Source organism: Aquarana catesbeiana, linkage group LG05 (genome assembly GCF_042186555.1).
Source record: "Aquarana catesbeiana isolate 2022-GZ linkage group LG05, ASM4218655v1, whole genome shotgun sequence".
NCBI classification, from domain to species: Eukaryota; Metazoa; Chordata; class Amphibia; order Anura; family Ranidae; genus Aquarana; species Aquarana catesbeiana.
The window spans coordinates 184,053,924-184,077,637 of NC_133328.1; positions in this window are offsets into that span (position 1 = coordinate 184,053,924).

Consider the following 23,714-nt stretch of genomic DNA (forward strand, 5'->3'; position numbering starts at 1 on the left):
CATGACCAGCTGTGTCCAATCACAGCCGGTCACAAATGTAAACAAACCACGGGTAACTGCCTGTTACCAGGTTCTCACAAAATCGCAGGTTGATTGCATGCTGGCCATGCTTTGGCCAATGATCCAGCCTGAACACCCAAAAGTCCAAGGGGTCCTCAGTTTGACAGTTGTTCAACTGTCTGCCCTGGACCCCCAGTAATCTGAAATAATTTGATTTAGATATTGCAGCTGACTGTTGCCTACAGCCAGGCCTCACAGAAACATTCTAAAGCACAGCTTTGAAGTTCTGGGATAACCCTAACTACTCTTAACCACTTCCATACCAGCGTATAGTCAATGATGCCCACAGGAACATTCTTCCATCCTGGGCGGGCCTCATATGACGTCCTCTGCTTCTCACCGCTACTGGGGGCCCGCAGCGCGGCGATCAGGGATCAGGCGTGTCCCTCGGACACAGCCCATCTCTGATCAGGGTAAAGTGCTGATGAAATCAGCTCTTTACCATGTGAGCAGCTGTGTCCAATCACAGACGGTCACTTTGGAGCGCTACGTGCATGCTGCTCATGTGCGCCCCAGGGGTGTTTGGGGTTGAGGCTTGTTGCTCGGACAAAGCCCAGCCCCATTCAAGGTAAAGAGCCAATTAAATTGGCTCTTTACCACATGACCAGCTGTGTCCAATCACAGCCGGTCACAAATGTAAACAAACCACGGGTAACTGCCTGTTACCAGGTTCTCCTCCTCACACACTGATCCAGTGTGAGGAGGAGATCGCGGGAATAGGGAGTTATCGATTGCTGTGATATTTACTGGGCCCAGGTTTCCCCCCTGAATAAAGAGGACCTGTCATCATCCCATCCGAGTACCTGTCTGTGAGCTCATCAGAGTACCTGTCATCCATACCATCTGAGTATCTGTCATCCCATCTGAGTACCTGTCACCTTGTCAGAGTACCTGTCATCCCATCTGAGTACCTGTCATCCAATCTGAGTACCTGTCAGAGTACCTGCCACCCCATCGGAGTACCTGTCATCCCTTCGGAGTACCTGTCATCCCATCAGGGTACCTGTTATCTCATCAGAGTATCTGTCATCTCGTCAGAGTACCTGTCATGTGAGCCCATTAGGAGTACCTGTCCTGTGAGCCCACCAGAGTACCTGTCTGTGCAGCCAATTACTACCTACATGCAGCCCATTAGTACCTGACGTGCAGCCCATTAGTCCCTGACGTGCAGCCCATTAGGCCCTGACGTGCAGCCCATTAGGCCTTGATGTGCAGCCCATTAGGCCCTGACGTGCAGCCCATCACTACCAGTCCTACAGCTCATCAGTGCCCCCCCCCCCCAAAATCATCCTGACTTTGATGAATTATATAAAATTCGCCCCCTAATTGATTTTTTCTCTATGAGGTTTGCCAAGCTTTATATCACTGACCAGGAAACAGAGGGGGTGGGGACAAGGGGACAGTGGCTGATGCTGACCCCATAACATTCCCACCCTAAGAATAGCTGGACTATATCGGTACTTAATAAACAACATACATATCATGTAAAAAAGAGGTTTATTACACATAGAAAAATACAAAGTGTACATTTTAAAATTGAAAAAATAGAAACTTAGGATTCCCCCAAGGGATATCTGTTATTGCAATATATAGAATGGTCTGAGTCTCGACTAGTTTTGCGGTATTACCGCTTCCTCAGGAGGACCAATCTATGAAACAAATCATACAATAAAACACAAACATAATAAGGTACAATAATCATAAAGCAGCGTAAACGACAAGGTAATAATAATAATGATGAAATAGCTAACCCAATGAATAGGTGGACATGTGTAGGAACAAGCCGCCCAGATAAATTCCCCCAACGGCGGACAAGGGGGATTGTGTGGAGACCTCTAAATGAAAGGCATAATATGGGTGAGAAGCCTACTAGATTGGCTGGTTTCAGGGTAAAGAAAAATGCGAATCACATAATAAAGGGGGCGGAAGAGGGGGGGGAAGAGGAACTCCCAGTGCTTTGTAGAGGTGAAATGTACCTCCGGGGGCCTGCCCCATGTCTTTCTACTGCTTACTGCTAGTGTCCCAAACTTCCCCCTGCCCATACTTCTCCTCTGCCTGCTGCTGTTGCTGGAGTCAGTGGAGTGAAGAATCTGCAGGTCCTGTGACACCAGAAAGTCCTCTTCTTCCTCCTGCTGCTGTGCCAGGTCTATTCTACCATGAAGAATGCATTCTAGAAGGAAAACCGAAAAGACTGTGCTGCTGATCCCTGCCTCATTGCAGCTCACCATTCTGGCAACCTTTTTCAACGGTCACAAAATGGTACATGCCTCCTGGATCAGGAGTTACTGTTATGGTAAAAAGAACCTCAGATAACCAGAGCCTATCGTCATCTCATCCTTGCACAGATATTCATTGGCAACTCACTGCTGCTGTTTCATCTGTTGCAGCATGTTCAATATTGAGTTTCAGTGTTTGGATGTATTTTCAGTTGTTTGGAAGGCAGCTTGCTTTGCCAGTGAATTTCAGGCAGGCAAACACTGTGCCACAGTGTTCACACTCTTCTGGCCTGCCGCATGACATCTTGGAAGACAGTGTACATAACTAGTAACTGCTAAACCCCTAGGTTGGGGACATGCTCCAATCTAGGCACATGTGTGAACCTTCCCTGCTGAAGGGCAAACAGAAGGTGCCTGGCACAACCTTGCCTAAAACAAGATGGCATAGGATTAGCCACCTCTTGGCCTGCAGCTGGCAGAATCTGTGGCTCTTTTCTCCAGGCATACAGGCTGCAACAAAGCATGACAATGTTTGGCCAGGGCAGTTGGAGGAGCTCATTGAGATGTAGGGGTTATTAGTGACTGAGCTGTCACAATCACCAAGATGCAGGTCACAGGGGGGCAAAACCAGCTCCAGTGGTGTGCTCCATCCTGCCTCATTCCCTGCCGTCAACAAATTCACCCAACCTATTGTAATAGAGATGTAATGCCCCTGCCAATGCTTGCTGGACTATATAGCTGTGGTCATGTGGATGCTGCCACAGACCACATAGTCCAGCAGCACAGAGGCATTGCCTTCCACATAACTGGTAGAGGGCTGGGATTGCCTTGCTGACTAAAAAAATGGCCACTGGGTTACTGTGGTGCAGCACAGATTACAAAGTCTTGGAATGAGGAAGAATTGCCCATTCTACGTTGAGATGATGGACATTGAGATCATAGACATGGGATCGTTGGGTGAATATATTTTTCTTATGGTCCAGCAGCTGAGGAAGAGACCCCTGACTGCTCAACGATGCTGCTGACAATGACATGGTGAAGTTTACAGATGTATACAAGAGGTTCAAGCTAATGCTTGGCCCTACTTTGTGTTATTTATGGTATTAAGGCTTGAACATGCACTACAGACACAGAGTTAGCCATTGTGATATATAACGGCTTCATAAATAAAACCAAGTTTTGTAAACAAACAAAAATATTGCTTTTTGACAAACAGAAGTGCAACTTTAAAATGTAAAAAAAAAAAACAAAAAAAATGTAAACTCTATTGGCTGCAATAGCATTGCACATATTACTTAAATATATTGCCAACATTAAATATTAAGAAAAAAGAAGAAAAGCCTTTTTCTTTCAGCAGCTTAGTAGATGCCCCCTACTTATTCTTATGTGGTAGGGAGTAATTTTGACTTCAAACTTCGATTTTGTGTTAGTCATAGTCTTTTAACTAAAATTACATTTTAGTTGTATTTTAGTCTTTTAGCTAAAATGCCATTTCAGTTTTAGTTGTATTTTAATCATCTGAATGCCTTTAGTTGTAGCAAGGTCTCTGGCCTTGTCCAGTCTAATGAGAACTTTCCAAGCCAAAGATATCTGACATCCTTCTGTATGTGGTGGGTTGTGAGGCATGGTGGGTGCAAGATGGACAAAGTTATTGGGAGCCAGATGCTTCTTGGATGTAAAAGAGGTTTTATTTCTTTTAAGTGTGCTTTTTGTATTTTTGGGGGAAAGATGGTTAGGGCCAGGACACCCTTAGGTAGTTGCAAATTCAATTGGCAGACTCCGAGACTTCAATAAGAGAACAGCCGTGCAGGGAAAGGCCCCCAGCAAGAAGCCACATCTGCACTTGCAGGAATGCTGTCTCCTATGGTAACAGTCTTTAACAGTTCCTAACTGAAACGTAACAGTCCTTTCAGCTTCCCTACAACTGCCTTTTGTAGTTCTTCAGCACTGAGCTCCTGGTCTCCCACTGGACCTTCTGATTGACTGACTCCCTTGAGCTCCTCCAAGGTTTGAAGTCGTACCCCCTCAAGCGTCACCCACACTTCCCTGCTGGGTCCCTAGCTTGGCACTCCAGATACTTCTCAAGCTTCACCCCTGCTAACCGGTGAGGTCCCTGACTTGATCACCACCTGAAGTTTCCCGATTCTCCACCGTGCCCTTTCGGTGAGAATGTGGTTCCGGTACTTGCTTCAGTTACTCACTGTGGTCCCTGTTAAAGGTGGTTGGCCCCTTAGTGGCTACAGCTCCCCTCCTACCTCCGACCACGACAGGTTCTCCTGCCGACAGAACCAACACTTTTGGTTGGATTGCAAGCCGCAATCCCAACTCTGCGCTCCTCTCATTGCTTCTGAATAAGCCCTCACACCCTCAGCCTAGCAGCCAGATGCCCCCGGGATAGGCCCAATCTCCGGCCTAGCAGCCTGGGGCGTACAACACATGTCCACCCAGACAGCCGTCCAGGTGGCACAGAACACAGATCACCTGACCTCACCCGAATATATAGGCTCTCCCAGCAGGCCAAGGGATTCAAGAAAACCGCTGCCCATTGGCCGAGATATCCAATATATACTCATAACCTGACCTTGGGTTGCCCTTCTCGTATCTAGTACCACCAATTACCCGGCCACCTAGTAGTAAAAGGGAAAAGTGCAACAAGGCCAAACTTAGGGAGAAATCAATGGATCTCTAACAATTGACCAGGGTAACTACTCCTGGCAAGTAAATTTGTAAGGAGCATCCCTGACTAAGCCCCAGGGCGTGACATAGTTTTAGTAATATTTTAGTTGACTTAAATAGTGTTAATTTAGTTAACGTAAATATTTTATTCAATGGGATTAACACTGCTTGCCAGTAACCTAAATTTGCAGGAACATCGGTGGCAATTGTTAATTCCTGCCTTTTGCCTTCTCCTTTTATGCTCTTTGTGCTCTCTTCCTCAACATCGGGTAAAGATAGGTCCTGTTCATCCTCCACCAGCAAGTTAGTGATGGTGTGCTGAAATTATTTGGCTGATTCCCTCATGCTAGTTTGTGTGGAAACCATGGGACTAGCTGTAGAGGAGGAAAAAGAAGAGGACACATTTGCAGCTGCTAATGTAAATGCACTCTTCTGCATCTGGGAAGAGGATGACATGGAAGACTTGGTCAAGTACTCCACAACTTCCTCTGCATGTTTTGGCTGAATAGCACAATTGTTGCCAGAATGAAAAAGAAAATATATCCTCCCTCTCACAGATGCAGCCCAACCACCATTTTTTCCTGCTGATGCAGAAGCTGCTCGCCCTCTACTAGCTGCACATAAAAACAGAAGATTGCTTAACTTTATTAGCAGCTCTGTTAATAGGGGGATTGAGGTTGTGATTGCATGTGTCTAGAGATGTAGAATTCCCGAATATTTTGAAGTCATGGGGAAAAAAAATCCAATTTTTCTGGAAAAAATGAAAATTTTGGAGAAACTTTTAAAAAAATTAACCTTTTAAACCTTCTAAATTTTACAGATTGAAAGTTGTTTTGTTACACTGGAAAGGTGAAATGCAGTGTATATAAAAGTATTATGCTTGAAATTAATGTACAGCTTATTTAGTAAATAAACTAAGCTTGCTTTTCAATTTTTTTTTTTTTTGTATTACAAATGGAATAACAGGTACTGTATATGTTAAGAACATTTCAACTATATATGAGAACAGGTAACCACCCCCCTTTCCCTCATAATAATTTAAAAAGCTTCCTGCCCATGTGCTTTTTCAGTTATTGACAATGCTGATCCATAAAATCCTGCAAGAGCTTGATCAATTTTCTCTTGATTTTCAGGTGTCATTTTCTCTATAAAGGAAGGGATTGTGTATTTTTGTGAAATGGTAGTTTGCAACACTTCCTTACTTGAAGATGCTGCTGGAGAAGAAACATTTTGGGGGTGATTTACTAAAGCCGTGCGCCATCAGTAGAGGCGCACAGCGAGGCGCAATGCACATTTCCATATTTATGACATGGTGCACCGGTAACAGAGCTCGAATCCCCCATTTACCATAGCGATCTCGGCGCAAGGGAGAATGCAATCTGTGCCCCACTATGGACATGGTGCATGGCATCTCCAATTCAATATTAACAGAAGATGGAGGTGCCAATATTATGGGGTGATGTGAGGAAGTTTAGTAACAATTGCCCAAGTAACAAATATGCCCAAAATATAATGAGAAAGTAACTTTTTCAGAGAAAGCCTGCTGCGCCTGCAAGTACATTTAGAACTGCATGAGATCAATGTAAGCAGTACCCATGCGCAAGCGGCTCTTGCGCTCATTCACATGACTTTTTTCACTGCGCGGCCAAAATCTTAGTAAATGTTAAGCAACGTACATGCAATTGCATGGGTTGAACGGGCGAACCTCTGATCTTGACAATTTTTTTTTTTATGCTGGTTCACCTTTATGTATTTTTTTAAGGAGATTTGCACACAGGTCATGTTAGCACATTACGTTGCCAACATGTGACATGCACCTTGTTAAAGATATGTAAAAAGACTCTAGCTCCTCTAGCTCCCCCTAAAAGGGCATTTAACCTTCCCCCTCTAATGCATATGATATCCTTGGGCTAGCTTTTGCTTTTAAATGGGAACTCCACGCTCCATTCTCCAATGCTCTTGTCTCCCCCCTCCAATCCCTTGGATTTCTATGGGCTAGCTTTTGCTTTTAAAGGGAAACGACACACTCCATTCTGCAATGCTCTCGTCTCCCCCTCTAATCACTTGGATTTCCATGGGCTAGCTTTTGCTTTTAAAGGGGAACTCCACACTCCATTCTCCAATGCTCTTGTCTCCCCCCTCTAATCCATTGGATTTCCATGGGCTAACTTTTGCTTTTAAAGGGAAACTCCACACTCCACTCCATTCTCAAAAGACTGTGAGCTGCCTTCACCAATCCAAACCACATCCTTTTTCAGAGCATACAACAGGGCCAGCTAGGAAAGGGACGAGAACCATGCAAGGCCACATGCACTCAACATAGCTGGCTGCCTATGTCAGCAAGCCGAGGCCCCTTTAAACTTGTACCCACTAGTTTAAAGGGGCTTTCTACATTCCATGAAGCCTCCTGTCTGCAGTCCCCCACAACCCCAGGCTAGGGTTGTGTGAAAGAGGCCCTTGTCCCCCTGAATATGGGAACAAGGTGGTTGACATTTGGGGTGCCCGAGCCCCACCTGCCACCCAGCATCCACCCCCTTTCATGGGCTGGCTTGCTGTGTGTTTGGCTAGGGATTTGTTAGTGTGTGGGAGGGGCACAATATTTTTTTAGTTTGGGGTGGTATTTTTCACGTGGGGGTTCTCATTTTGCCTTAACAGACACAAATGGCCTTCTATGTATTGTGGGGGCAGGCTATTTTTTTTTTTTATTAAAATCTTGCAGCTGCAATGTAGATTTGAAAGTTTTCTCTAAAGCCGTACATCTTTGAAGCAGCATTTTGGATACATGCTACAGATGCACCACTTTACAGAGTAACCCCCACCTCCCCAAGTTACTAGCTTTTAAGCAATTTTGCATTTTTAAAGGCACTTCTCCTTGTTTTATTTTTGGGGTTGTCCAAAATTGGTGACATTGATAAATGTCCCTCAGGGTGGGACCTGGGCCCCCATACCCATATTAAGGTCAATTACTAGAATATAAGCCAGTCAAATGGGGACTAGCAAAATTAACAAGTCAGTTCCCATGGACTGCAATGGTATTTGTTGTATAGCTTTTGCCCATGTTAGGCTCTTTTTTTGCCCCCCCCAAGACTGGGGGTGTTTGTCCCATCTTATCACGTACCAGGTGCTGGAGGCCAATGGAGAGAGAGCTTCCTTTGCAGTTAAGTTCCAGACTCCCCTGAAGGTGAGACAGGAGGAGTTGGGCACCAAGTAGCACAGGTCGCCTGTGAAGTTGCTTGCAGAAAGCTCAGGAATGCTGCTGTTGTGATGAACAGGGTTTGCAGACAGGTGGCACCTGTGAGGTGAAACAGGTCTCTAAAGTCACTGAGATAATAGAGTAGTCAACACAAGCCGAGATCAGAACCAGGTTTAAAGCAGAGCAGACAAAGTCAGGTGGAAGCTGGGTCAAACACGAGAAGAAGGCAGAGGGTAGCCGTGAGACGAGCCGGGGTCAGGAAATCGAGATAGACAGACAGGTTGGGAACAAGCCGGTTCAGAAACTAGGGAACACAGGAGCAAAGAATCACAGGAACACAGGTAACAAGCTGAGATCAGTCAGCAACTTCAAGCACTGATACACTTCCTTATAAAGGCCCATGTGATGTGCTGCTGGGGATGCTGGGTCCTACAGCCCTTCTCCTGTTGTTGGTGCCCTGACAGATGCTGGGTCCTAAAGACCTTCTCCTGCTGTCAGTGCCCTGACACATCTGTAATTTTGTAGCATGCAGGATAATGTGCTTAATTTTGGACAAGGGGTCGCTTATTTTGTGCTAGCTGCATTTGGGTTTGTCTGGGCATGCTCGGAGACTTTGGTTTTTTGCTGTCACTTTTGGTGTGTGAAATGAATTTGGGTTGGTCTGGGCATGCTCAGGGACTTTATTTTTTTTGTGCTTTTTGTGTGTTAACAGCACTTGGATTTTTCTGGGCATGCTTAGAGAGTGTGTTTTTTGGGTTAGTAATTTAAGGACATCCTTAACAGGCGCACCCACTTTGAAGTAATGTCTCTACACTGGGTGAACTTGCATTTTGTGTGTTTCATGGACTGTGCATGTGTTTTCAATTGCCTCATTAGCACACAAACCTATGTTATATAAAGCTTGCAGATAGCATTCGTTACCTTGCCCTGAAAAGAGGCCAGATTGCTTGATGGTGTGCGTGTCCTTATAGAGTTTGTAACATATGTATTTTCTTTTTGTATTTTGTTTGTTATGTCTTTGCAAAACAGATGTGTTTTAGAGCAAGTATTTTTTTACTTTTGTTTATTTATTTTTTGGGGGGGATATATTTCCCTGAAATATTTTGGATGTTGTCAATGTGTGTCTTTTGTAGGTTGTTAATTTCACTTTGATTTAATTGTTTGTGCTGCATTATTTTGCAAAATCTTCCTCAAGATGTTGTGACTAATAAATGTTTAAATCCTTAAGAGACTGTCCGTTTGTGGGTGCAGTCCTTTTAACTCCTGTTAATTTCGTCTGCAAAATGGTCAGACCTCAAAACCATATTCTGTTAGTGTCTCAAATTAACATACATGTGTTTTTTGCTTTCCTTGTTCTTTTCCAAATTCTGTTTTGTTGACCAATAAAATTTGTAGCAATGTTTTTGTTTTATGTGTTTTGTTAATAATTTGTTTTGCAGATGCATGCTCAATCCAAGTAATGAATTTTACACTCCCCGAGACCCCCCACCCCCCTAAACAGGCTTATTGGCATGACAGAACAAAAAAAGGTGTGATTTGTCTAAAAGCTACTTTCCTGGTGCCTTCATGGCAGCATTCGCGTTGATTGTGTGTATGCTGCCATGGATAGGCACCAGGAAAGGAAAATTATGGAGAGGTAAGTATTCAATTTTTCATTTTAGCGCAGTGGTTCTCAGCCTCAGTCCTCAAGTACACCTGTCAGGACATGTTTTGGGAATTTATCCTAGCTAAAATAGCTGTCCAAAATACCAAGTCATTGACTCTGATTAAAAGCACCTGTGCAAGATGAAGTAAAACCTGCAAACATGTTGCCTGTTGGGGGTACTTGAGGACAGGGTTGAGAACCACTGATTTAAAGCACTGAGCTAAAATCTAGCTCAAGACAATCCTATTCTAATTGGAGGCATTTGAGGGAAACCAAGTGAGTCTTAGAACCCCTGCTTGTCTTTCTTAAGTTGGGCTTTGTGTCCCTTTTCTGAAAATTGGCTTCACTTCCTGTCACATAGCCAAACAAAAAGTGAGGGTAAAACCCTACCAATGTCTTTCCTTGGGGACACACAATCTAACTAATGTACCCATTAGGCAAATTGCACTCTAGCACTTTGTTGTGTACACCCCAAATGCTCTTTTTTATTTCCCTTGCATGTCCCCCTCAGATCTCCAGCAACTGCACTTCCAAGTACACTTGTAGTGCAAAGTGAATTTGCCTTTTGTAAATAAACCCCAAAGTCCAAGATACCTAATAATTTGGGGTGTAGACAGCAAAATGCTAGAGTGCAATTTACCTAATGAGGAAACTATTTAGATTGACCTGTGTGTCCCCAAGGAAAGACAATGGTAGGGTTTTACCCTCACTTCCTGTTTGGCATGTGACAGGAAGTGAATCAATTTGAAGGAGAAACTGGCAAAATTTGGGAGGTGTCTTCACCCTATCAGGGGTGCAGACATCCCCAAAAACTGACAAGACTTCTAATCCTTCTGCACTCTATCCCCAAGCAAAAATAAGAAAGGATTTCATTTAGTTTAACTTTGCAAAGACACATTCTTAAGTTCAACTGTGATGCATGTCAATGGCCCATTTAGACCTTGTTTAATAGAAAACAACAGTTGCCTTTCACTAGAAACATTTGTTAGTCCAGTCCTGGAAATCTGCATCTGTTTTACTATTAATTTCCATAAAAATTGGGTTCCTGCAGCTAGATACGCCAAATGCATCTAGATGCATGACCTCTGTGAATGTGAAATGCGCAACTCCTGTGTGTGTAGAGGTATGTACCCATGGTGCATATCTGGTTCCAGAAGCAGCTGAATGACATCACGCCCCTCCAGAAAGCTGCTTGTCCTGCTGTGAATTTCTTCCCACCACCATGCCCCACTCACTGTTCTCTAAGGAAGAGATGATCCTTATTTGCAAATTAAGATATTTTTTAAATTTTTTTTTTACATGGGGTGGTGTTTGTGTGGGTCATGTGTGTATGTCTAAATGATTTGGCCTCAAAAAACACACCTACTTCCTGTGTACAGATTCACTTCCAGGCAATGGATATAGCTTCCTGCTTCAGTGTGTTTGTATATATATATAGATATATCCATATATATAGATAGATAGATAGATAGATAGATAGATAGATAGATAGATAGATAGATAGATAGATAGATAGATAGATAGATAGATAGATAGATAGATAGATAGATCGATAGATATAGATATATCTATCCATATATATATATATATACATAGATGCAGGCTCTTGTGTCCACCAGCAGAGAGAAGTTGGGTAGATGCCACACTCCCAATTCTGGAGGCATACTAATGGTCTAGCACAGGGGTCTTCAAACTACAGCTTTCCAGTTGTTCAGGAACTACAATTCCCATCATGCCTAGTCATGTCTGTGAATGTCAGAGTTTTACAATGCCTCATGGGATGTGTAGTTCAGCAACAGTTGGAGAGCCGTAGTTTGAAGTTTCCTGATCACTCTAGCATGTCTTGAAAAAAGGTGGTTTCTCATGTGCCTTGTATAATCCCAAAGAAATATCGTTTGGAAAATACAAGTGGGTCAAGGCACATCTACACTCCAAATTTGGCATTTAAGATGGTCATGCACTATGCAATCTGATTGGCCAATCTCTGTACAACTCCATATTTAGGCAAAATAGGTAATAGGAAGACGCACTTGACCAATTAATTCAAATGATAGGAAATCAAACAGGCTCTTGCACTAAATCTAATTTATTTAAGATCTAATTGATTGCAGTGTATGGTCACCTTTAAAGATCAAGATCTGAAAATATAAATTTATTGGGTTTAGAAACACTTCTCTGTTCTTTATAATGTATTGAAAGATTTGGGTAAAAAAAGAAAAAAAACAAATTTCAAAGATATATTAGAAGTGATAGGAATGAGATTAGCATCAAAAGGGATAATTAACTGAAAACACCTACTAATTGCCTAGCAAGACACATCCAATTAGATTAAATTAATCATTTGTATTGGGCGTGCGCTATTATCAATGAGAAAACCGCAGTTACCCTAGTGACAGTTGCAGTTTACATATGCAGGTATTTATTATCGCTATTTGCGCTTCAATGTGTGCGAGTTTGTACTTTCGATTAATGACTTTTCCAGCGCACCAATTAATGTATGAACTGGTGCAGCATCTTCTTCTTAGTGAATGACCCTCCGTGTGATGAAGCAACAGAAAGTGTTTCTGGAATGAGAAAGGGAGAAGGAAAAGCTACTTGCACCTTCATTATGGTCCTCATCATTTCCTTCCATAACGTATATGTTAAAAGGATATGTTTAAATATGTGAACATGTTACATGTTCCACCAGTTTTTAGGGTGGAGAATAAAATGTAACATGTTCCTGCTCCTGCGGTGGCTAGGCGATCCGAGCTCTGTGGGTGACAGCAGTAAGGGGTGAACTTCCACATACCAGATGTCACATTTTGAAAAGAGCACAGCCGCGAGGGGCTCTGCCCACATGGGTGCGTCATTAATTTACAGAGTTCTGTGAATGAATGAACTACAAGTACTGACATCCTTTAGGGCTATCGTCTTGTAGTTTTCAATGAACTACCAGATTAACTGAGTACCTGTTGCCAGCCCATCAGAGTACCCGAGTACCTGTCACCAGCCCAGTAGAGTACCCGAGTACCTATCTGCAGCCCATCAGAGTTCCCGAGTACATATCTGCAGCCCATGCCTCATACAATATACCTTGGGGTGCTTTCTAAAATGGGGTAATTTTGTGTGTAATTCCACTGTCCTGGTGCTCCAGGACCTTTAAAAGTGTAATAGGTAGGAATGATATTGGATTAGTGTATGCTCCTAGAACGCCTAAAGGTACTACTTCAATGTTGGACCTCTCTAAGTGGCCAGGCTGTGTAAAAGTCTCACATGTGTGGTATCACCATATTTTGGGGTGTAATTTTTGCTATGTGCATGCTATGTGTTAGAAATATCATATCAATTAACAACTTTGTGTAAAATAAAAAATATGTTTTCATTTTCTTTCCACGTTTTTTGAAGACTTGTGGAAAAAAATGAACCATTCAAAAGACTCATAATGCCTCATAGATTATACTTCGGGGTGTTTGCTTTCCAAAATGGGGTCGTGTTTGCTTTCCAAAATGAGGTAATTTTGTTGGAAATTCAATTGTCCTTGTGCTCCAGGGCCTTCAAAATTGTAATAGGTCATTAGGAAATTTTATGTGTAATTTATGTCCCTATAACACCTGACGGTGCTCCCTACATATCGGACCTCTCTATGTGACCAGGCTATAAAAAAGTCACACACATGTGGTATCGCCATACTTGGGAGGAGTAGCAAAATGTATTTTGGGGTTTAATTGGAAGTATGCATATGCTGTGTGTGAGAATTGTGTGTAAAAAAAATAAAAAATAAATTCTTCATCATCCCAAGAATTGTGGGTAAAAAATTACAACTTCAAAAAACTCACCATGCCTCTTACTAAATACCTTGGTCTGTCTACTTTTCAAAAATGAGTCATTTGGGGGGTATTTGTACTTTCCTGACATTTCAGGACCTTAAGAAATGAGATAGGCCTTCAGTACATCAGGTGTGATCAATTTTCAATGATTGGCACCACAGCTTGTAGACTCTATAACTTTCACACAGACCAAATAATATACACTGATTTGGGTTATTTTCACCAAAGATATGTAGCAATATAAGTCTTGGCCCAAATTTATGAACAAAAATTACTTATTTGCAAAATTTTTTTTTAAATTTTCGTTTTTTTCACTTATGTCGCAAAACATAAAAAACCCAGTGGTGATGAAATACCATTAAAAGAAAGCTATATTCGTGTGAAAAAAATGGTAAAAATTTTGTTTGGGTACAGTGTTGCATGACTGAGTAATTGGCATTCAAAGTGTGAGAGCACTGAAAGCTGAAAATTGGTCTGGGCTGGAAGGGGGTATAAGTGCCCTGTATTGAACTGGTTAAAATATTTGAAGTATGACAAGAATTTATTAAATGTGGGCTGCTGTCTGGTATGCACCAATATTCTAAACAATAAATAAATATCCTTTTGTATGCATAAACTTAAGACATTTTAGAAATGTAAAAGAAAACAAACAGTATTTAGGTTTATAGTTATTAAAGCCCTGTTATATCTCAGATTTGTTGTTTAAAACATTCTAAAATTTATTAGGTAATGTCTGATCGAAATATTATTTTGCTAAGATGGTATCTGCAAGGTTATGGGTTATAGATAAAACAGCACTTTAATGACAAAAACTAAAATAGGCTGGCTAAAAAAATACGGATCCAAGGAAATAAATGTAGTAATTATCTCAGCAGATTGCCCTTTGTTACATTTTCTGTTTATGTCCTTATAACAAAAAGTAGGATACAAAGATTAAAACACAATTGTTCTCCTGAATTTAATAATAAAATGGTATAAAAAAAAAGACTGAGCGGCAACCTTTGTATTATATGGCTGTAATAAACATATTAACCACTTCAGCCCCGGACCATTATGCTGCCTAAGGACCAGAGGACTTTTTCTAATTTGGCACTGCGTCACTTTAACTGCTAATTGCGTGGTCATGCAATGCTGTACCCAAACGAAATTTGCGTCCTTTTCTTCCCACAAATAGAGCTTTCTTTTGATGGTATTTGATCACCTCTGCCGTTTTTATTTTTTGCGCTATAAACGGAAAAAGACCGAAAATGTTGAAAAAAAAATGATATTTTCTACTGTTTGTTATAAAAAAAAATCCAATAAACTCAATTTTAGTCATACATTTAGGCCAAAATGTATTCGGCCACATGTCTTTGGTAAAAAAAAAAAGTCAATAAGCATATATTTATTGGTTTGCGCAAAAGTTATAGCGTCTACAAACTAGGGTACATTTTCTGGAATTTACACAGCTTTTAGTTTATGACTGCCTATGTCATTCCTTGAGGTGCTAAAATGGCAGGGCAGTACAACCCCCCCCCCCAAATGACCCCATTTTGGAAAGTAGACACCCCAAGGAAATTGCTGAGAGGCATGTTGAACCCATTGAATATTTATTTTTTTGTCCCAAGTGATTGAATAATGACAAAAAAAAAAAAAATATTTACAAAAAGTTGTCACTAAATGATATATTGCTCACACAGGCCATGGGCCTATGTGGAATTGCACCCCAAAATACATTCAGCTGCTTCTCTTGAGTACAGGGATACCACATGTGTGGGACTTTTTGGGAGCCTAGCCGCGTACGGGGCCCCGAAAACCAATCACCGCCTTCAGGATTTCTAAGGGCGTAAATTTTTGATTTCACTCCTCACTACCTATCACAGTTTTGAAGACCACAAAATTCCCAGATGACACAAACCCCCCCAAATGACCCAATTTTGGAAATTAGACACCCCAAGATATTTGCTGAGAGGCATGTTGAGTCCATGGAATATTTTATATTTTGACACAAGTTGCGGGAAAGTGACAATTTTTTTTTTTTTTTTGTACAAAGTTGTCACTGAATGATATATTGCTCACACAGGCGATGGGCATATGTGGAATTGCACCCCAAAATACATTTAGCTGCTTCTCCTGAGTATGGGGATACCACATGTGTGGGACTTTTTGGGAGCCTAGCCAAGTACGGGGCCCCGAAAACGAATCACCGCCTTCAGGATTTCTAAGGGTGTAAATTTTTGATTTCACTCTTTACTGCCTATCACAGTTTCGGAGGCCATGGAATGGCCAGATGGCACAACCCCCCCCCAAATGACCCTATTTTGGAAAGTAGACACCCCAAGCTATTTGCTGAGAGGCATGGTGAGTATTTTGCAGCTCTCATTTGTTTTTGAAAATGAAGAAAGACAAGAAAAAACTTTTTTTTTTCTTTTTTCAATTTTCAAAACTTTTTGACAAAAAGTGAGGTCTGCAAAATACTCACTATACTTCTCAGCAAATAGTTTGGGGTGTCTACTTTCCAAAATGGGGTCATTTGGGGGGGTTTTGTGCCACCTGGGCATTCCATGGCCTCCGAAACTGTGATAGGCAGTGAAGAGTGAAATCAAAAGTGTATGCCCTTAGAAAGCCTGAAGGAGGTGCTTGGTTTTCGGGGTCCCGTACGCGGCTAGGCTCCCAAAAAGTCTCACACATGTGGTATCCCTGTACTCAGGAAAAGCAACAGAATGTATTTTGAGGTGTAATTTCACATATTCCCATGGCATGTTTGAGCAATATATCATTTAGTGACAACTTTGTGCAAAAAAAAAAAAAAATTGTCTCTTTCCTGCAACTTGTGTCACAATATAAAATATTCCATGGACTCGACATGACTCTCAGCAAATAGCTTGGGGTGTCTACTTTCCAAAATGGGGTCATTTGGGGGGGGGTTTGAACTGTCCTGGCATTTTATGCACAACATTTAGAAGCTTATGTCACACATCACCCACTCTTCTAACCACTTGAAGACAAAGCCCTTTCTGACACTTTTTGTTTACATGAAAAAATGTTTTTTTTTTTGCAAGAAAATTACTTTGAACCCCCAAACATTATATATTTTTTTAAAGCAAATGCCCTACAGATTAAAATGGTGGGTGTTTCATTTTTTTTTTTCACACAGTATTTGCGCAGCGATTTTTCAAAAGCATTTTTTGGGGAAAAAACACACTTTTTTAAATGTTAATGCACTAAAACACACTATATTGCCCAAATGTTTGATGAAATAAAAAAGATGATCTTAGGCCGAGTACATGGATACCAAACATGACATGCTTTAAAATTGCGCACAAACGTGCAGTGGCGACAAACTAAATACATTTTTAAAAGCCCTTAAAAGCCTTTACAGGTTACCACTTTAGATTTACTGCTAAAATTACTGCCCTCGATCTGACATTTGCGGTGACACCTCACATGCATGGTGCAATTGCTGTTTACATTTGACACCAGACCGACGCTTGCGTTCGCCTTTGCGATAGAGCAGGGGGGGACAGGGGTGCTTTTTTTTTTTTTTTTTTATCTTATTTTTAAACTGTTCCTTTCATTTTTTTTTTTTTTTAATCATTTTTATTGTTATCTCAGGGAATGTAAATATCCCCTATGATAGCAATAGGTAGTGACGGGTACTCTTTTTTGAAAAAATTGGGGTCTATTAGACCCTAGATCTCTCCTCTGCCCTCAAAGCATCTGACCACACCAAGATCGGTGTGATAAAATGCTTTCCCAATTTCCCAATGGCGCTGTTTACATCCGGCGAAATCTAAGTCATGAAATGCTCGTAGCTTCCGGGTTTCTTAGGCCATAGAGATGTTTGGAGCCACTCTGGTCTCTGATCAGCTCTATGGTCAGCTGGCTGAATCACCGGCTGCATTCTCAGGTTCCCTTTTGAGACAGGAGAGCCAGAGAAAAACACGGAAGATGGTGGGGGGGGCATTCCCTCCCACTGCTTGTAAAAGCAGTCTAGAGGCTAATTAGCTGCTAGGATTGCTTTTACATGAAAGCCGACCGCTGTCTGAAAAGAATGATACCAAGATGATACCTAAACCTGCAGGCATCATTCTGGTATAACCACTCAAAGTCGTGAATGGCGTACCTGAAGACAAAAAAATGGTTAGCAATAAAACACAGTAAACGGTAAAGTATAAAAAATTGCATACCTGAAAAGCAAACATGATAAAACATAATAACAATAAAACATTGCAGAATAGAGTACAGTAAAAAAGAGCAGAATAATAGAGAGAGAATAGAGAGAGAGAGAGAACAATAAAACGACAACTATTTTTTTTTATTTTATATATATTTTTTTTTTTTTACACTTTTTTTGTAACTAACTTTTATAACTGTAACCGGTTCCAGGTTCGGGTCTCTCAAAATGCGATGGCATCTTGGGAGACCCTGTGAAAGTGTGCCTAGTCTGTGCAGTGCTGTACCCTACGCTAATACTAAACTAGTGAATGGTAGCGTTCAAAACATTCACCAATGCAAAGACCAGGATTGTCAGGACAGGAGGGACAATAATAACGGGTGTCACGCCTATATCCGCGCTTTCTACGGACACATCATCTTTTTTGGGGGGGTTCGCTGAGTAGGGGTACTCAGGAGGACATAAAGAAAATGCCTCTCATGCAGCCGACTGCATTTGGTTGGGGATGTGAATGGGGGAAGTACGGGTGCTGCAGAAGTGGTGGGTTTCCAATTAGGATTGGCGAATGCAGCAGGAAGGGCACTATGGGCACGACGGGCCTGTGTTTGTCTTCTTCTTGGTGGCAGCGGGACACTACTTGTGCTTGCCACCTCACCAGCTTGAACTGCACTTATGGGACTCGCCACGTCACCAAGTGTTACTGCAGTGCTGGTTTGACTACGACCGGGGTGTACTAGGCCGCTGGTGCTTGCCAGTTCACCAAAACGCTACCAAAAAAACTGTTAGCGATCGCAGGGTTTAGGCCTGACTCTGTGAATGCTGCAGTTATGCGTTTAGTGTTTTGTAAGTGACAGTGATCGATCGATACTGCACTTGGGTGGGCTGGGTTGGGCCGGGCGGAGGGGCAAAACGCAGGTGCTAGCAGGTATCTGGGCTGATCCCGCTAACACTGCGTTTTTGGGAACCCTAAACTGCTGGGGACACTAGTATAGATCTGATCGGATCAGATATTGATCCGTTCAGATACTATACCACTAAGGGAGGCGTATGCTGCGTGCGTGGGTGTTAGCGGTACTGGCGCTAATCTGACACTGCCTGGGGCAACGCATATCACCGCCGGGCGATCAGGGGGCTAAACCTTTATTCGGTAATAAACGGCGGGTGCCCTGACACTATAAAAAATAAACTAACTAACCAGTGTCACCCGTAACAGTTATACGGTGATCAGTGGTGAAAGGGTTAACTAGGGGGCAATCAAGGGGTTAAAACATTTATTAGGTAGTACATGGAGGTCCCTGTCGCTATAAAACGCTGACAGCGAACCTAAATATTTACCTCCCTAACTAGCGTCACCAGTGACACTAATACAGCGATCAGAAAAATGATCGCTTAGCGACACTGGTGACGGGGGGTGATCAAGGGGTTAAAACTTTATTAGGGGGGGTTAGTGGGGTACCCTAGACCTAAAAGGGGCTAACAGTAACTGTCCTACCACACTAACTGTCACAAACTGACACCATGCAGTAATCAGAAAAAAAACAAAAAAAAAACTGCTTGGTGTCAGTGTGACGGGGGGAGGGGTGATTAGGGGGTGATCGGGGGGGGGATCAGGGGGTAAAGGGGGGTGTTTTGTGTGCCTGGCATGTTCTACTGTGTGTGTGTGTTTGGTGCACTCACATTGAAGTCTTCTCTCCTCGGCGCCGGAACGGAAAATACCGAGCCGAGGAGAGATGACATAATTTCCCTTGCTGCTGTTTAGCATACAGCAGCATAGGAATGATCTGATTGGCCGGCGGCGATCGCGAGGGGGGGGGCCAGGAACAGATGGTCTCCCCCTCATCTCTGATCACCGCTGGACAAAAGGGGACCGCCTCTGGCACCGGGGGGGTCCGATCGGACCCCCCGCCACGCGGGAGGCAGATCACGTACATATACGTGATTCTGCCTGCCCGTGCCACCTTGCCGACGTACATCGGCGTGAGGCGGTCCTTAAGTGGTTAATGGTGGAAACTCCATTTCCCACCAAAGCACACATTATGACATATAGTACTTATAAATTATTTCTACAGCACAGAAGCTATGTATTAAATATTTTCCTTTTGTAGATACACTTAGAAAAAGTATTCTGGACATCAATATTTAGTTGCCACAAGAAAGAGAAATTATCATACTAGAACCATGTCAGGAACGGGCTCCTACAAGTTCCTTATTAACCACTTGACCTCCGGAAAATTGACTCCTCTTCATGACCAAGTGTCAGGGCTGGGCTCAGCCCTTCCTTCTCTGAGCTGGTCGCTCAGCCGTCGGCTCATTGCCAGCTCCGGTCTCTCTCCACAGTTACTCAGCTGTTCATCATATCCTGCTCGCCAGTCCTGCCTACTTAAGCCGTCCAGTCCAGAGGAGCTCTGCCTTCGCCTTGGTCAACATCACAAGAAACATCTCCTGCGTTCCTGTTTAAAGACTGGCTTTGCTGACATCCCTTCTGGCTCCAGATCCTGCTTGCTGTTCCACTACATTGATCCCTGACTTCTGGCTTGGCTGACTATCCGTTCCGGTTACTGAACTTTGGCTATGTTTTGACTATATTTGTTCTTTTACTTTCATTATTAAACAAGTGTGATTTAACTGTACTTCTGTCTCGGTCTGTTTTCATGGTTTCTGACACCAGGCAATTTTTGCAAAACGACACTGCATGACTTTAGCTGACAATTACGTGACGCTGTACCCAAATAAAATTTATGTCATTTTTTTCCACACAAATAGAGCTTTCTTTTCGTGGTATTAGATCTCCTCTGGGTTTATTTATTTCTTTGCGCTACACTAAAAAAATAGACAATTTTGAAAAAAAACAATATTTTTTACTTATATATATCTGCTATACAACATATCCAATAAAAAATTAAAAAAATCTAATTTCTTCAGAAATGTAGACCAACATGTATTCTGCTACATATTTTTGGTAAAAAAAATCCCAATAAGCGTATATTGATTGGTTTACATGAACGTTATAGCACCTACAAACTATGAGATATTTTTATGAATTTATTATTTTTTTTTGTTTAATAGTAGCAATGGCGGCCATCAGCAACTTAAAGTGGGACTCGATATTGCGACTAAACTATTGAACACTAACTGACACTTTTGAACGTTTGCGGGAACCAGTGACACTCAACACAGTGTGTAGTGCTTTCACTGGGGAAGAGACTGATTCTGCTTTTCAGAGACACAGGGTCATCCCTTCCCCCAGTCACAACTGAGATAAGCCTTGTTTACATATGCATATCTTAGTTCTCCATGTTTTACCGGCAATCAGCAGGTACTGGAGGACATAGAGTCCTCGGGGCCCGCAGATCAGCTTATGTTGTGAATCATCACAGCATAAGTGGCCCGCCAGCAGTGTGTGAGCGCCCCCTGCAGGTGGAAATGCAGAATCACGTATTTATACGTGACTCTGCCCACAGCTGCCACTCTGTAGCAGTAAAAGTACTATAGGGTGGTCAGCAAGTGGTTAAGTCACTCATTAAGAACAAGTAGTGAAATTTGCTTGTTTTGTGTCAGTGACTTGCTAAATACTGAATCTGGAAGATGAAGATGTCATATTTGAGAACAGTCCTGACGAAGGGGTCCTGTGCGGCTCCGAAACATTGCACTTATCTTTGTGATGTGATCTCTTTCATTAAATGAAACCTTTGGATGTAAGTTGTCAATCCATGGTGTGCTGGTGAATATGTACACATATTTGAGAACTTGGCAATTGCAAATCTTCAACAGAACACCTTGGTAAAGTGATATTCTTGTCCATTATTTGCAGAAAGCAACAGGTACAACAAGCCTAAATTTTAGAACCTTGCAGGATTCCTTTCTCAAGGTGAAGAACTTGCACAAGCAGGCAATGCAGACCTTTTCATTAAAAGCTTCTTAGAAAGTGCAGCACTTATATTGCAGTGGTAAAAGCTAGTGAGGTGAATCTGCTTGCCAGCAAATGTTTCATTTTGATCAACCACGTATTTGAACAAAAAAAGATTAGCGTATCCACACAGATGAGATGAATGAAGGACATGGAAGAATCCCCTGTACTGGGACATTGTATTTTGACTGTGGTACCCGCTGCTGTTGCCGATCAAAGACATTTTTCCAACATATCCCTTTGGCAGAAGTCGATCAAACAATCAACTTCTGTTGAGCAGGGATAGCCATAAACTGATCAAAATGTAGCCAGTCCTTGCTGAACTGACCACATTTTCAAATAGTGTAGGACCAGCTTAAAGCAGAGTTCCACCCAAAAGTGGAACTTCCGCTTTAAGCACTCCTCGCCCCCTGAAATGCCACAATTGGCATGTTATTTTTTTGGGGGGGGGGGTGTGTACCTTCTTTTTAGTGGGACTTCCTGTGCCACTTCCTCCTTCCTCTTCTTGGCCGCCTAGGCGACCTGCCCTAGGCAGCCCCTCCCTGCCACATCACAGTCCCAGAAGATTGCCTGGCCAGTAGCAGAGCAAAGTGCAACTTGCGTATGTGCAGTGCATGCCCGGCCGTGAAGCCGTAAGCTGTCATGGCTGGGTGCTCACAGTTGATATAACGGCGCCGAGGAGAGGAGGGGGAGAGGAGCGAGGCTCCGGGCAGCTGCATTGCTGGACCGTGAGACAGGTGTGTGTCTGTTTATTAAAAGTCAGCAGCTATGCTTTTTGTAGCTGCTGACTTTTAATAAACCAAAAAATGTGTGTATCTCCACTTTATGTTCCCTACTGTCTGGCCTTTCTGCTATTACAAACAAGTGGCCACTGCCCCCAACTATAACTGGTCTATTGCAGCAGGGAGCACTGGAAGGGCAACATATGTCAAACAAATACAAGGAGATTTCCAAGCTCAAACTTACCGACCAGCCAGCAACCAACCCAATTGACCTGTCTAACAATATGCATTAAGAACAGGGGTTAAGTCTGCACACATTTGTAAATACATTCGTAAGCTACAGAGTCCCGTCAAGACACCCTGTTTTCTGTAGCCCCTAACCCTGACTTCTGGGTCTCCACAATGGGAGCACAGTTATAGGTGGGGCCAGCGGCCACTTGTTTGTATTTTGATTATATTGGTCAGGCAAAGCTCTGACATGTTTCCTGCCATAGTGCTGGGTGTTCAGTGTGTACCTTTGAGGAGGGGTGTGCTCCTTCCAGGCCACCTGTCCTCACTTATCCATAAAAATGCATGTGCTCTCATTGTGGAGACCCAGAAGTCAGGGTTAGGGTTAGGGACTACAGAAAACAGGGTGCCTTGATGGGGCCTGTAGCTTACGCAAGTATTTACAATTGTGTGCAGACTAAACCCCTGTTCTTAACGCATATTGTTAGGCAGGTCAATTCGGTTGGTCGCTGGCTGGTTGGTAAGTTTGAGCTTGGAAATCTCTTTGTATTTGTTTGACTTTCTGTTATTAAACATATAGCTCTGAAATCAACAAAACTAGTGTTCCCTGATAAATGGAGTGCTCTATCTCTATATCAGAAGGGGGTATAGGATTTCTGCAGGGATGCCACTGCTTTCACACAGAGATGAAGGGTCCCTCTCTACAGTGGGGACGGGCCTCAATAATATATATATATATATATATATATACACACACACACATACTGTATATATTCATATAATCATAGTATAGCAAAATGCGGAATATAGGATAATAATGCAAATGCAAAAAAAACGTAATTTCTCTTTCTTTTTTAGATGTGATATCATGCATTCTCTGTATGAGGATTTGTCAGGTACTCACCAGGGCCGAGATGCTGAGAGTGGCTTCCCTTGCAACTGAGTGCACTATACCCCTGAAGGTGGCACAGAGGGTATTGGGCACAGGGGGGCACGGGTCGCCAGCAGGTAGCGGAGGCTTGCGTGAAGAAAACTTCTGGTGGAGAGAAGTCTAAGATACTGGACCAATGAGAAGAACCGTCTGGAACTCAAACCCCTTGAT